Source organism: Myxocyprinus asiaticus, chromosome 8 (assembly GCF_019703515.2).
Source record: "Myxocyprinus asiaticus isolate MX2 ecotype Aquarium Trade chromosome 8, UBuf_Myxa_2, whole genome shotgun sequence".
Taxonomy (NCBI): Eukaryota; Metazoa; Chordata; class Actinopteri; order Cypriniformes; family Catostomidae; genus Myxocyprinus; species Myxocyprinus asiaticus.
In genome coordinates this window covers 7,096,083-7,112,374 of record NC_059351.1, presented here as the reverse complement: position 1 = coordinate 7,112,374, position 16,292 = coordinate 7,096,083, and the positions used below count along the sequence as shown (strand labels likewise).

The 16,292-nt window shown below is 36.4% G+C and overlaps 1 protein-coding gene across 1 annotated transcript in view; it reads right to left on the bottom strand.

The window, feature by feature from the left end:
• LOC127444696 (long-chain-fatty-acid--CoA ligase 1-like) overlaps positions 1–15,644 on the bottom strand; it is a 37,281-nt gene extending 21,637 nt beyond the window's left edge. The window contains exon 1 of the mRNA XM_051704237.1: positions 15,601–15,644. The gene's annotated coding sequence lies outside the window, so the exon portion shown is untranslated. The remainder of the gene's footprint in view (positions 1–15,600) is intronic.
• Between the last annotated feature and the right edge of the window lie 648 nt (positions 15,645–16,292).

Below are 16,292 nucleotides of genomic sequence, written 5' to 3'. Positions count from 1 at the left end.
TATCTAACAATGAAAATTCAATAAACTGAAACAAAATTACAGAATTAAAACAAAATACATAATTACTACCCAAGGTATTGAGTGTTCACTTCTTATACAAAATACATTATTTCCATTTTTTTTTTTTTATCCACCAAATCCAGGTTTAATTCCAGTGCAAATGTGTTTGTTCTTCCAGTTATATTTCCATATATCAGATTTCATCACATCACTTAATAAAGAATCTTAATATAATCAAATTATTTTCAGAGCAAATATTTACACTTTTCCACCAATCTATGGTAAAAGACAGTATGTGATTAACACTCACATTATTTCACAGATTTATTAAATTACACTTAATACACTTAGTGTATTAATGAGTACTGGTATCATTAATAATACATTTTAGCAGGTCTATTCAGACAACAACAAAAAAAGTGAAACAACAAGCAAATAATGTTCTAATATGTTGATTTTGTTGATGACATATATGAGACACATCTGTACTGGAAGAAAGAGGGTGTTTTTCTTCAGTATTTTGGAAGGCCATATCGTGAATCAATTATAATGAGAACAAAAACAAACTCAGAAAACGGAATTGGTATTTCAGCTTTATTGTCAACAAAGAACTGGCCCATCCTATTTATTCTCTCCATTTGGAGCATGACATCAATACATCCGTCAGTGTGAGGTACAGGAAGGAACCAAAGGATTAATGTGTAATTTGAGGGGCAAAGTTTGTGATTATTGTAGTGCCTTGGAGGCAGAAGAGAACTAAGAGACTGAACAGTTCTACACAGAATTACTTAAATACAGAATCTACTCTGACTTTCTCCTGAGCTATAAAGAGATTTGGACTTGTGCCAGCACTTTATCGTCAATGGCGATAAAAATTTCCGTTGTCGAATAGTCATTTGATGTCATTTAACGTAACACGAGGTCACATTAAACTCTAATGATAGCATGCGAGTTCAGCACTGCAACTCGCACCTGACTGAGGAGTGGAAGAAAACAGCTCACAGTCCAGATGCACTCTAAACTTTCCAAACAGCTTCAGGTGATGTAGATCACAAAGTATGAGGGAATTATAAGAAAAACACCAAATAAGTAAACACAGAAGCACTCTCATTGTGGAATAAGTGGAGCTGGAGCTGCTTCTCCGCTTAAGCAAAATTTGCGTGTTGAGAATCTTTAAAGGAAACACTCCGGCGTTACATCTTTAATGCAGTTATATTTAATAAATTATAGCTTTATTAAAGTTAAAATAATATGGAAGCAGGTCATGTAAATAACTACAAACCCCAAAACTGGCATTTCTCTGTGCGGTCAGCGACTCTTCTATGAGTTGTGCAAAGTGTCCCGATCTAAGGGGGAGAGATTGAAACTGCACCCAGCTGAGGCACACTCTCTCACGGGGACGCTCGTCCCTCGAGTGCGCACGCTTGCTGCAGCTAGATTGTAACATGATGGCTCATGACTTACTGAATCATAATATGTGTCACTGTGCATTTCTTATCGTGAAGAAAACTTTTATTAATAAGAGAGTGTTTGTTTTTTGTGAGTTAAAGATGGACTGAAGTGAACAGAAAGGTGAGAGAGGGTAGTCTTTGCCCCATTCTACACTGCAACAAAATACGTTTTTGGATTTGTTTTGGACTTGTTTTCCAATATAAATACCTAAAACTCCTTTAAAACAATGTACATTTTCTTTAGCAGCTATACTGCAGAAGAAAAAAAAATTATCTGAGAATGTTGAATATTAAAAATATCTAATATCTAAAAATCCTTTTAAAAAAGATGCATTCACCTGAGAAGCAGCATATAAGATATTTAGACTTGCTTTTAGAGAACAGATCATGAATATAAGTATATTTTTAGTCTTTACTGCACCAAGTGAAAAAATACACTTATATACAAAATACACTTATATTTAAGATACGTTCTCTTAAAGCAAGTCTAAATATCTTACATGTTGCTTCTCAAGTAAATGTATCTTGTTTTAAGGATTTTTAGACAATTTTAAATGGAAAACAAGATAAAAACCCTTGATAACAATAGGATTTTTTGCAGTGAATTTTTTTACTGAACTTAAAAAAAAATTCCTTTAATTCAGTGAATGTCATTTAGAGGTACTTTTAAAAGATGATTTTGTCCTCTTTATTGTTAGCAAGCATGTTTAATACAACCTATTAAGTCAGGCAGAAGCTGAATAGTCAGTTAAGAGCTAATGATTAATCGTTGCAATAATCGCCCGAATAGTCAAATAATCATTCTAATAATCGTTAGATTAGTCAATTATCAAAATAATCATTAGTTACAGTCCTAGCCAGCAAGTCTGAGTTTCCCACATCTGGCAAATCTTAACTGCCTTAGGAACAGAGGTGTGGGGGGGGGGGGGGGGCACAACAAAACCCCTCTTCTCTTTGATTAGACTGATAAGACCATTTGCTGAAGAATGGTTGCCATGGGAATTTCAGAGCAAAGGCATTCTGTTGTTCTTCAATATAACCAACTCTCTACACTTAAAATGATTATACTAATCATGAGGCATGTTTCTGGCTTACCATCTCACATGAAGCTTAATTCATGAACATTTGACATGGGCTTTGGACTTTTCTTAATTCACTACAATCCAACTACACAGCCATGTGTAAGGTTATATTAAAGAATATGGACAAATGCTTCCTATGCAGATGATAACCCTGACAATTATGTTTTTCACATCGTGTAATGTATTATCCATGTTTAAAACTAACAAATTAATTAGACATTTTATCATGCATTATAACTGAATTATAACTGTAATATAATAAGAAATTACAAGTGTTTGGTATGTAATTGATTGTCTCTTAAGTTTCAGAATGATGGTGTGAAGTATATTCGGGTCATTTGCAGTTATAATTTTTTTATGAAATTCATGATTAAACATTGTCGTATTTTGAGTGGGAAAAAGAACAAAGGGCCATAAACGAATTATCTAGATGGGAAGACAGAAATGATCACATGGTATCTAAAAAGCTGCCTTTGATTGGCTTAGAGCCTCTTTGGGGTGTGAACAAACTGTGTGGGCTAAAAGACCAGCCTGGACAACTCCTCTCTCTCTTCTCTGCTCTACAGCCTTCACACATTTTAACCTTTGTCCCAAGAAGTCCAGAGTTCTCCCTTGTGGGAGTCCTCGCCTCCGGGGCTCTGCCTGGTCATTCCATCACCCATCCATCAAATCAAACGAAGGCCTCCTGGAACTGAACCAAGCCAAAGGACTTCAAGAACTCCACACACCAAGCAACGCAAGTGAAGACCTCCAGACTTTCGCTGAAATCTGGTGCGTTCTTTAATATAATTTGAGTAACCCGATCGCAAATCACGGCATACTAAATGAAGTTCTCAGGGTTTGTTCAAGGCAAGGTCTATAGACTCCATAAAGTTCATTTTCGGTTACAGATAATTTTCCATTCATCTTCTGTCAAAGCTCACTTACCAACCTGTGCTTATGTGTGTTTGTCTAAGTATGTTTTTTGTAGATTAGTTAATAAAGTCTTGTTAATACTCAAAGAGAAGTTGACTGTGTATTTGATTAAATTACATCAGTCCCTTGAGATCTGTCGATCCTAAGCTACATGCTCATAAACAGTATTTCAATCTATTTGTGATATTATTTTCAATGGCCATGAAAGTAGTATTACCATAAGAATTAATCTTACGTTCCAATGAACTCATCGCTGGCCGAAGACATTGATCGGATGTAAAAATGTATTCTTTTAACATTCCCCAAATCAATCGCTACTTGAGCTAAATTCCTTGAAATTATTAGCAGATACAATGAGCCTGTTGTATTACATATTGAAAGGTGTAATTTATCTTGCATATATTTCCCTACATTATTTTGGTGGTCGAACATGGCCAAGATTCTTAAACGAATTATTTACATGTAAAATCCTACATTATCCAGTTACATGTTCAGCTTTAGACATTACACCAACCGTTCACAGAAAACACTTTAATTTACTCAGCTAAGAGCCAGAGTATCCAAATGCAACTGACCCTCCTTTTATTCCTGTCTTGTTCATGACAGCTCTGAGTAGAGAATGGCGCTTTCTGTGCCTATAATGAAAAAATTCAATAAATATTTTAGCTGTATGAGTCTATAGCCTCCAGCAGTAATTTGTCACACTTTCCATGTGTGTGGACTAATTACAGAGAGGAAGAGGATCCTTCATTAAGCTGATATCTCATACACTTTTTCAGATTGACTTCACTGCTTTCTCAGTAATGACGGAAACCTTCACTTAAAGGAATAGTTCACATAAAAATAAAAACCTCTCATTTTATTTCAAACCCATTTTACTTTCCTTTGTGGAACACAAAAGGAGAAATTTTGAAGAATGTACTGTTTGCTCTTTTTCATACAATTACTATGACTAAAAACTGGAGCTTTCAAGCTTCGAAAAGGACACAAAATCTTGACCGCCCAGGTGCCCAGGCTCTCTTTAGTATAGGTAGACCGATATATCAGTTTTACCTACAGTACTAATCGGTGCTGATAGTTGCTTTTTGGAACTATCGTTATCGGCAAAAATCTATGCTGATAGTTGCCGATAGTTTTTTTTATAATTTATTCATTTCATGAGTCCACGGTGTATTTCAGGCTTGTTTATACTTAAAAGTCCTGCGTTATGCACCAAATCGTCATTTTTTTAAGCGATTTTTAATTGATTTAATTCATTTAAGACACTTTGTCTGTGCACGTCATAGTAAAGGAAGATTACGATTTTTATTTATTTATTTTTTGACATTCTAAAAATCTATTTTAAAAACTATCGATTGATTAATCAGTTATTGGCCTTTCCCACCACCTTAGTTATCGGTATCGGCTAAATCCACTATCGGTCGACCTCTACTCCTTAGCATGTCATGAGAGCTCATGAAAAAAGTCTCCCAGAAATTGTTTGCTTTTTTATTAATTCATGTCATGCTAAGGAAAACTCTTGGAAAATTCCAACCAGCACTCTACAGCAAATCTCCTTTTGTGTTTCACAGAAGAAAGTAAGTCATACAACATAGGAACGACATGAGGGTGTTAATAATGGCAGAATTTTCATTTTTGTGGGAACAATCCCTTAAAGGGCAGATAGCTTCTCCGGCTCAATGAGGTGTTTGCCAACTCAAGCTGATAATATCTGTGAAAAAAGCCTTCACCTTTACTTAGAAGGTGAAAATGAGTGATAAAACCTGTGAACAGCACTGTTAATGTCTTGTCAATAATATTGACCCACGGGGTCTGTGAGACATTGGCCTGCTCAAAAGCTGTTTTACCCCCTGACATCTCACCTATATCTATAAATACATCACTATTGTTCCATCTGACACTCATCATCTGATGGAAAGAGTCAAACACCTCTCAAAGACATGGCAGGCATTCAAATGAAAGAGCAGAAATATGTGTTATGGTGGACTATGGCACAGTGATGGTATCAGATCACTTTAAGATTTATCCATGGTGCTAAATAATTACCACATAAACATACCAAGCTATTTTCATGCTATTCTAAGGATTGTATGTGTTAATTCAGTAAATATACAGTCTGTATATATTTATAATTATGTTGGTTATTATATATTACATTATCTTTATTTGGGGGCTTTTCAGCAAATATTAATATGCGATTGTGATTAATTTGATGAATTATTCTGTATTTCATGTGATTCATTTGAATGAAAATTTTAAGCGGCTGACAGCCCTTAGATGAATATGTCCAATAAAACATGGTATTACCATGGCACCATGTACCAAACACATTGTAATATTATGGTACTTTTTGTTAGTGTAATGGTCTGTGTAAAATGAATCATTTGGGATGTATTACTTTGAAGTTATAAGTTAAATGCACCTGCTAAATAAATAAATGTCTTTTTTTTTTTTTTTTTTTTTGTACATATACAACATACTTTCCCAAACAGAAATGTACAGGGCTGTTATGATTTTACAGCTTCAAAAATAGGCTACCAAAAACTGTATATAGCATTTTTCGTAATCAATTATTTAACTTCACAAAACGCTAATGAATCAATTAAACCAATTATAGTAGAACACCAATTCATTATTTCTCATGGTGCAAGCCTTTTCTGATTTCCTCTCTACTAGCAACCCACAGTGTCGCGGCCCTTGAACTAACCTAAGAGTCTGCTAAGCAAAAACATACACGTTTACCTAGCTATCTACATGAGGCCATGTCATGGACCTCTATTGTTTTAATATAAAGCTAATTATAATTAGACAAACCCTATCCTTAAAAAATGTTTAGCATTTCTAAAATTAAATTAAACATTATACTGATTAATTTTTACTTTACAGGACATTACTGGACATAATCACATGTAAGTTTACTTCAGAGGATAATGTTGTCCCCGAAACACACACATACATGATTGCTTACCTTGACATAAAGTCTCATCTATGCGAGGACCAAAAATATGAGACACAAACATCTAAACTTACCGTGCAGATTTATTAGGACGACTTCTGTAGAGATATGCTGTTTTATGTCTGTATCCTAATAATGCATGTTGTTTTAAGAGATGCCTTCCACGTGTGTCAGTGTTTCTGTAGTTATACTGACCTGTAACACGGCGCTGAAGGAAACTCTCAGCTATGAATAGCAGACTGACCCTCACAAACTGCAATAGCACCACGTGGGTCTCCCTGTCTCACACCATCAATCTTTCACTAAACTTCTACTATCATGTTCACCCCACTCACTTTCTCTCTATTTTATCTCTCAGGTCTCTCCTTCCTTCTCAATTAACCTCTTATGTCATTCAAACTGGATGTTTTTTACCGGTTGTCTCAACTATGTATGCCCTGTAGTGTTTAAACAGAGGTGGGTCTTTTAAAATGCATCAAAACACATGGTGATATTGGCATCCCACACCTAAAAGCATCCCACACAAATGTAGCTCCTTCACTTATCTCAGAAACACAAGCACACAAATCCTACAGCATAGTTTGAATCCTAATCAAAGACATGTGAGCTGAGACATGTTTGCGTGCGTGCGTGCGTGTGTGTGTCCTGCCACAGGGCCATTCCTGCTTAATGGTCCTGTGGCTGATAGTAGCGTAGCAGAAAATGTCTCTAACACAGAGTGAGAAATATGCTGCACCTCAAGCTTTCTGAAAATCAAACACAATACAGTAATTCACAATGACAAAGAGAAACAATAAGGAATATAAGGAATTTACTGTACTGTATTTAAAGTGAATCTAACAAAACTTGTTAAGAACATGTCTGGGTGATTTTTTTGTGACTGGATTAACAAAAATCTTAGGATAAATTATTAAAAAGTTCATAAGAAGGTGGCTATTAAATGTTGACACTTTAAGTAAAAAAATAAGTTTTTTTTTTGTTTTTTTTTTATGGGTAAAAAAATGAAGAAAAAAAAATCGACATACTATAAGAAGAATGTTTTGTGAATCCTGCCCACGGACATGCTTTTGTGAGTTGAAAAGCCATGAAATCCAACCCTATTTTACACATAACATTCATTTAAAGTTTGTGTGTGTGGTGTTGCAACAGTGTTTATGCAACCATGGGGTATGTATAATCATAAAGGATGTATTGCCTATGCTGATATGCTCACATGAGACTGCTTGTGAGAAGGTGAAAGTGTCTGTGTGTGTAAATGTTTGTGCCAGCAGCTGTGTGTGTATGTGTCTGGATCACAGATGGGAACTGTCACGCTGGTCGCATGGCATGTTTGGCAGTCCTTGCCCTCTAAATGAAAGCTAACCTCTTTCCATACTTGGGCTGCAGAGAGCACAAACCAATGACAGAACTACCCTTACAATCACCCCACTGAGAGAAAGACAGAAAGGAAAGAGTGAGACAGAGATAGAAATTAACTCCACCGTAGAACTCATGGGAAACTTTTATCGCATTGCTCACAAAACTCATTTTCCTCATTAAAAAAGTCAATTAAAAAACTCCTAAAGACAAGAATTGTAATTTTGCAATATATGTAGGAAATCATGACCACTCACATTAAAATGAAGACTCCAGTCAAATCAGTATCCTTATAAAAGCTCTTTTATGCTACATGGAGAGGATCTGCACATGGGGGCTGCCATTTTAGAATCACATGACCAGCTGAATACTACCCGCTTAATCTCAGTAACCATCCTGTTATTTGACACTTTCACTCATTGGTTAAAGTAATCATGGATGACTGTGAAAACTAAGTTTCTACAATTGCATCTGAAATTGAAAACTATTGATTCTGAATGATGCTGCATCCAAGCCACTAGGTGTCAGTGTAAGTCCAAGATGACACAAAGACAAAAGTTACTGAGTGCACCTTTAAACAGAGTTCCAAGTTACATTTCAAGTGCAATCGTTTCAGCACTTTCAAAAGATCAGCCAGATCTCATAAAATTTATGTGAGTATTTCAACATTTTTACAAAACTGAAATTACATGCTTCTTTACACGTTTGGCTGCAGTTTCCAAGTGAAATGTCCAGTGGGGGGAGCCAAAACCGAGTGAAATTGTGTCATAATCAGACATGGTTTTTAAGGTGAATTTTAGAAGGTTTTAATGAGTAAAACGTACCTCCCTAACATAAAACTTTACCCTAAACCTAACCAATAGTGTCCTAAAAGATAAAAGAGAGCTGAACAAAACAGACATCCTTACCCTAAACCAACACCTAACCCTAACCTAAAATGGCAATTTGAAATGAAAAGCACATTTTCTAAGCAACCACCTAATTTCGTGTCACTTTTATGGCACTTTCACGTTCATGCGTCTTCGGCTGGACTCAAACCATGGTTGACGAGTCAAAAGTCCAACACTATCAGGTGAGCTACCAAACAAGCTATTCATACTGGAATAAGTGTGTATATGTAGGTGGGTCTGTAATATACACTATATTGCCAAAAGTATTCGCTCATCTGCCTTTAGACGCATATGAACTTAAGTGACATCCCATTCTTAATCCATAGGGTTTAATATGACGTCGGCCCACCCTTAGCAGCTATAACAGCTTCAACTCTTCTGGGAAGGCTTTCCACAAGGTTTAGGAGTGTGTTTATGGGAATTTTTGACCATTCTTCCAGAAGCGCATTTGTGAGGTCAGACACTGATGTTGGACGAGAAGGCCTGGCTCGCAGTCTTCGCTCTAATTCATCCCAAAGGTGCTTTATCGGGTTGAGGTCAGGACTCTGTGCAGGCCAGTCAAGTTCTTCCACACCAAACTCGCTCATCCATGTCTTTATGGACCTTGCTTTGTGCACTGGTCCGCAGTCATGTTGGAACAGGAAGGGGCCATCCCCAAACTGCTCGCACAAAATTGGGAGCATGGAATTGTCCAAAATCTCTTGGTATGCTGAAGCATTCAGAGTTCCTTTCACTGGAACTAAGGGGCCAAGCCCAGCTCCTGAAAAACAACCCCACACCATAATCACCCCTCCACCAAACTTCACAGTTGGCACAATGCAGTCAGACAAGTACCGTTCTCCTGGCAACTGCCAAACCCAGACTCGTCCATCAGATTGCCAGATGGAGAAGCATGATTCATCACTCCAGAGAACGCGTCTCCACTGCTCTAGAGTCCAGTGGCAGCGTGCTTTACACCACTGTATCCGACGCTTTGCATTGCACTTGGTGATGTATGGCTTGGATGCAGCTGCTCGGCCATGGAAACCCATTCCATGAAGCTCTTTACGCACTGTTCTTGAGCTAATCTGAAGGCCACATGAAATTTGGAGGTCTGTAGCGATTGACTCTGCAGAAAGTTGGCGACCTCTGCGCACTATGTGCCTCAGCATCCGCTGACCCCGCTCTGTCATTTTACGTGGCCTACCACTTCGTGGCTGAGTTGCTGTCATTCCCAATCGCTTCCACTTTGTTATAATACCACTGACAGTTGACTGTGGAATATTTAGTAGCGAGGAAATTTCACGACTGGACTTGTTGCACAGGTGGCATCCTATCACAGTACCATGCTGGAATTCACTGAGCTCCTGAGAGCGGCCCATTCTTTCACAAATGTTTGTAGAAGCAGTCTGCATGCCTAGGTGCTTCATTTTATACACCTGTGGCCATGGAAATGATTGGCACACCTGAATTCAATTATCTGGATGGGTGAGCGAATACTTTTGGCAATATAGTGTAAGTGTTAAAATGTGTCATTTTTCAAATAATGGGTTCAAATAAAAGTCTTTTGATAACATAGCGGGGTTGGAATAATAGAGCGAAAAATTAGTGTTTATAAAGTCATAATCAGCAATTGTACTTGTGATTTGTGTTACAATGAATAAAACACAGTTGATGTAGCACCTCTAGTGTTCATTTCACCAGAAAACTGCAGCGAAATGTAGAAAGCTGCACGTGAAAGTCAGTTTGCAAAAATGTATATAGCGTAATGTTCTTTCAATGAGACCAAGTTGCAAAAGATTGCTCTGTCTGTTTGAGCATCCCGACCAGCGTAACACAACAACAGTGGCTCAACAACTGCATGAGCTTGTGGCAGGATAAAGGGGAGATTTATAGTTTTGGAGGCTGCTAAAGCTTTTTTATGCATTACGTCATATAAATGAAAGTCAGTGGAAGAGATAGAGAGAGACAGGAGGCCGAGCAAACAGCTGTTCTGTATGACAAACTGCACTCAGGATACCATACTCATGACACACATCACATCCACATGAGAGCCAAAATGTTTCCCAGTTAAACGCATGTACTGTATATTTAAGTAGTCAAGTCATTTTTATTTGAATAGTGCTTTTCACAACACACATCGTTTCAAAGCAGCTTTACAGAAAATCATGCAATAATAAAAAAAATGAAACTGTAATATTTATAAAGTCTTAGAGTGATCATTGTGTAGTTTGAGCTTTCTCTGCTCTTGAACACACAGAGGTGAAGATCTCACCTAAAACTTTCAGGTTTACAGTGTCAAGTGAGCATTTGCATAAACCCAACCTGAACTGCAAGTTCACTTATTGTCAAAAGCATAAGAAGGGTTCTTACCCCCTTTAAAATAGCTAGATGTCAGCCAGGACTGTTCCAGGAAGTTCAATACACAATCTCAGATTCAGCAAAGGCATACTGTGATTGTCAGCTTGGTTTCTTTAAACCTTCTAATCTAACCTTTAATCTCTTGTTTACAGGCATAACATTAGGGAATTAACACCATGCGCAGTTTGTTTAACCATTAAGGCATGTCCAACTGCCCCCAAAAGACACGGCAGCACACAAAATCAACCAGATGGACCAAAACAGTACATTTTGAAGTCTCAATAAAACAATTTCTATTGTAGTTTCTGCAAATTATAGGCTATTTAAAATAAAAAGACATGCCTTTCTATATGTCCTGCAGCCCCAACTTCCCCTTTCAATAGGAAACAGGAACTTTCTTAAAAACTACACTTAAGTCTACACACAAAAATTATCTTAAGGCCACAAACGTGAAACGTTTTTTGATGATAAAATGTTATTAATCTTTAAAACTCTGAATTCAGGAAAAAAGAAACGGAAAACACGGAAGCGGGTAAAAAATAAAACAAAATTTGGAAAAATATAAAATGTATTTCATAGGGTGCTGCTAGAAATCCTAAAATTTACAACAGCTAACAGCTGTTTTTTGTTGTTGTTTATTTTTTTACATTTCTGAGAAGTCGAAATAGAAATTTTGTTGGTAGTATCAGCATCATACAGTAATGCATAGTTAAATTGAGTGATTGTATATCTTATAACACTGAAACCTCCATAACTCCTTCAGCAGCACATTAACACTCACATTCACATTTTTTTATGATTTTTTTTTTTTTTTTTTTTTTACTGTGATGAGAAATATCTTGTGCTAAATATTCTCCCTATTCTTATGGTCTGTCAGCTGATCAACTATTAATGGGCTCCCTGAGTAGAGAACTAAATTAGGCTGATCTATACATAGACTGAGCTACTGACAAGAGTATATACATATACAGTAATTGCCGGGCACTGGTGTCCAAGAGGTGTACTATACAAGAGATCTGCAGTCATTTTAATCAAATTAAAATTTAGCCTAGTCTGTCTTTTACGGGAAAACAGAGGCAAAAAAATGGATGACTCCACTTGCACTACACACTACACAAATCCTCTCAGAAATAAGAATGCCATTCAATACCAGCATGTGCCATCAGCTTGCAAGTAGCAAATCATGGTTCATGGCTTTGACATAACTAAAGCCTATGGTCTATTAAAAAAAAAAAATAGATGATATGTCTATTATATGAGTGCATGATATATGAAACAAGGCAAATAAATATCTTATGGTAAATAATGTAAATATTGTGATACTATTTTTTAAATGTAGTACTACATCTGCTCCTCACAAACACGTCTCTCTCTCAGCTTTTAACCTGATTCATTGGAGAACAGAGACAGATCTGTTTGGGTGTTAAAGGAAGAGGCAATAAAAGAGAGACAAAGGCAACTGCCCGATAGTAACCCTGCCACAAAAACATCAACACACACACAAACACACACATTAAAGGGATAGTTCACGCAAAAATTCTCTCATCATTTACTCACCCTCATGCCATCCCAGATGTGTATGATCTTCTTTCTTCTGCAGAAAACAAATGAAGATTTTTAGAATATCTCAGCTCTGTCGGTCCATAAAACACAAGTGAATGGGTGCCAAAATTTGGACACACCAAAAATCACATAAAAGCAGCATAAATGTAATCCATATGACTCCAGTGGTTAAATCAGTGTCTTCAGAAGTGAAAAGACAGGTGTAGGTGAGAAGCAGATCAATATTTAAGTAATTTTTTACAACTAATCTCCACCTATGACTTGCTCCATCAGTAGGTGGCGATATGCATGAAGAATGCACATTGCCAAAAAATGAAAGAAGAAGAATGTGGAACTAAAAATTAAAAGTGGAGTTTTATAGTAAAAAAAAAAAAAAAAAAAAAAAAAAGGACTTAAATATTGATCTGTTTCTCACTAACACCTATTAGATTGCTTCTGAAGACATGGATGTAACCACTGGAGTCGTATGGATTACTTTTATGCTACATTTATGTGCTTTTTGGAGTTTCAAAGTTCTGGCCACCATTCAATTGCATTGTATGGACCTACAGAGCCGAGATATTATTTTAAAAATCTTTGTTTGTGTTCTGCTGAAGAAAGAAAGTCAATACACATCTGGAATGGCATGAGCGTGAGTAAATGATGAGAGAATTTTCATTTTTGGGTGAACTATTCATTTTAGAGACAAGGTGAAGGAAAATGAGCAAAGGAACATACTTTCAGAAAACAATTTACAGAGACAAACAGATTGTTGCAATAATACAGTAAATCGTTCACAAAAATACCAGAAAAATGGATAAGTATGTATTTCAGGTTGACGTTAAACCCAAAAGACCCATATGATTTAGAACTGTCAGTAGCATCAGTATAGACCAGTTTTGAAAGTGTTAGTATTGTACACCACTGCATGAATAAGCCTATTTTACAAGAAACCGTAACATTATCGAGTTTAATATCTATCTTATTATAACAAAAGTGCACAGAATGTGCGAGCCTGCACCTTTATTTGTGCATGCACAGTTTTTGTAGCTTAGCGTTATTCTACTTCCTCATTGCGCGGTTTAGTATTTCAAATGATAGAATTCCTACTCTTGATTTCATTATACCAAGTTTCTTTTATCTTTCATATCTTTTCATTGCTAGATTATGTCCTGCATAAAAGGCTTGGCCATTCTTTCACTCTCTATTCTAGAAGCTGAACCACGCCAAATGCATTCTATAGCATGTTGAAAAGCAGAGCAGCACATAATACAAGTCACTTTTTGTAAGAGGCCATAGGGCGGTTTTGCTCTTGGTAGGGAAAAAAAGGCTTACACAAGAAATGGATATTAAGACCTGAATTGTGAGACAGGCTTACTGGCAAGCTATTTTGTTTGTTATTGGGTGAAAAATCTGACAGAGACAACTGATTGGTCTATATATATATATATATATATATATATATATATATATATATATATATATATATATTTATTTATTTTTTTAAGCAATGAGACTGAGAACAACTTTTTCATTTGTAACCGGAACAGGTGTTAATTTGGGCTGGGGCTACAATCCTTTGTGGACTGTTCACCACTTGCTTACCTTTTACCTAAATACATGTGGCAACTATTGTTACCATTCCTTGCAAAACAGTCTATTGTCAACAAACACAGAATTTATGGAAACTAAGAATACAACGAACAAGAATAAGTGGAGACTTACGTTTTAAGTGCCATGAAACCTCAAATCTATCCATCTCTGCTAAAAAGACTTAACCTTAAAACCAGAAGATGCAGAACGAACTGTCTGCGCTAAGAGGAGAAAAACAGAAGGAAAGGAAAACCACGTAACCTCAGACCGCCAAAATTCCAAACATTCTGATCTTCTGAGCGTGTCTGCTGCTGATACTCTGCATCTCTGTGACTTAAAATTGGTACCTCTGCTGTTTTAAAGATCTTAACTTAGAACTTAAAATTTCATTAAAATAGAGGAATTTAACTGCCGTGATGAGGATAGTGATGCATTTGCAGACAGGCTGTGAGAAAAGCATCTCTTACCACAAGATTGATAAAGATTGTTTTATAAGATGTCTGATGTAAAACCGATTAGACGCCCTTTGCAAGTATTGTCATCTAGGCTTTTTGAATAAGAAATCCATTTGAACCCTAATGCTAAACATGTGCATTACAAGCAAATTACATGAATACTCTTCATCTGAGATGGTAAAGCTACAAAAATAAGTCCATTTACACCACTACATCAATCAAATGAGGCCAAATTATCTGTGTTAAGAGGTCTGCATAACACAACCTCTACCTGTTGCACAACTGTGCTCTATTTAGATGCCTTTTTCTTTGAACCATTAATAGTCAACACACTAATTTAGCATGAAATGCATTTAAATCATGTTAGCTCATGAAACATTTCAAGTTACCCCTGTTTTATCCAAATAGAGTAAATTGGTAAGAGTGGGATGCCATCTGATTTGTGATCGCCAAGGGGTGTCAGAGACGTGATTTTGGACAAGCAAATCGGAGGTTAAACGACAAGTCGTGATGCCACGACATGCCATGGACAAGGGCTGCATTGTCTCCCTATCCGATTCCGTTCTCTGTTAGCTAATTAACTAACAATAGCGTGTTGTGTGCTCAGACGCGCAGCGCGCTGAAAAGCGTCTCCAAACACGCTCCATCTCCGCCCCTCCCTTTGTCTCCTGGCTTTACATCCTGATCCTCCGCTCAATTTCAGCCATCCCTGCCAGTTTGCATAAGAGAATAAAGTAAAGGTGTTGAGAAGCGCTCTTTCCTGTACTCGTGCTTTCACAGTAAAGCACTGCTTAGCGATACATTCACAAGCTGTCTAAAGACGCGTCCATTATCAATGCATTAAATTAAGCGTTAAAATGAGCATGCACGAGTCTTTTTTTTTCTTCTGCGTTACATTTATTAAAATGCACAATTCGGAAGTTGAGGAAACGTTTGAAAACCGTTATTCACTTCAATCAGTTACTTTCTCCGACAATAGTCTGTCAATTTGAGCTAAGATTAAATGAGAATTGTACAAACCTGAGTGGCTTGTCTGTTGCGTCCGCACAGCTCTTATTTAGAGACGGATATGGCGCTCCACGCTGTCTTCAGTTAGGAAACTGGTCGATCGACCAATCAGAGTAGCCGTCGCATATTTGGACGCATATGAATTGAAAGAATGATTTCCATTGGTTATTTCTTTAAAGAACGTTTGCATACACACAGTTGTGATGTTGATAAACACATTGGGATTCTGAAGTGATGACCGCATAGCACTAATAATGTAATAAAAATGTAACAAAATGTATGCAAAAGTGGTCCCCCCCCCCCCCCCCAAAAAAAAAAAAAAAACACTGCGATGGGTTTATTTATTTTTTTTACATTTTAAGGTAGCCTAAAAGGTATAACATAATAATTTTGTACAAGATATTAAAAGTTTACCTAACACTTTGATTCTGTGATTTGTTAATGTATTTATTTATCTATTTAAAGTAGCCTTGCGGTAATATATATATATATATATATATATATATATATATATATATATATATATATATATATATATATATATATATATATGTGTCTCTTCAATGAGAACATACCTTATGGGTGTATATATATATATATATATATATATAATTGTGTTATATATTAAGAATGCTTTAAATAAAGTGACAAAAGCAATATACACCCATAAGATATGTTCTCATTGAAGAGCCATCATTATCTAT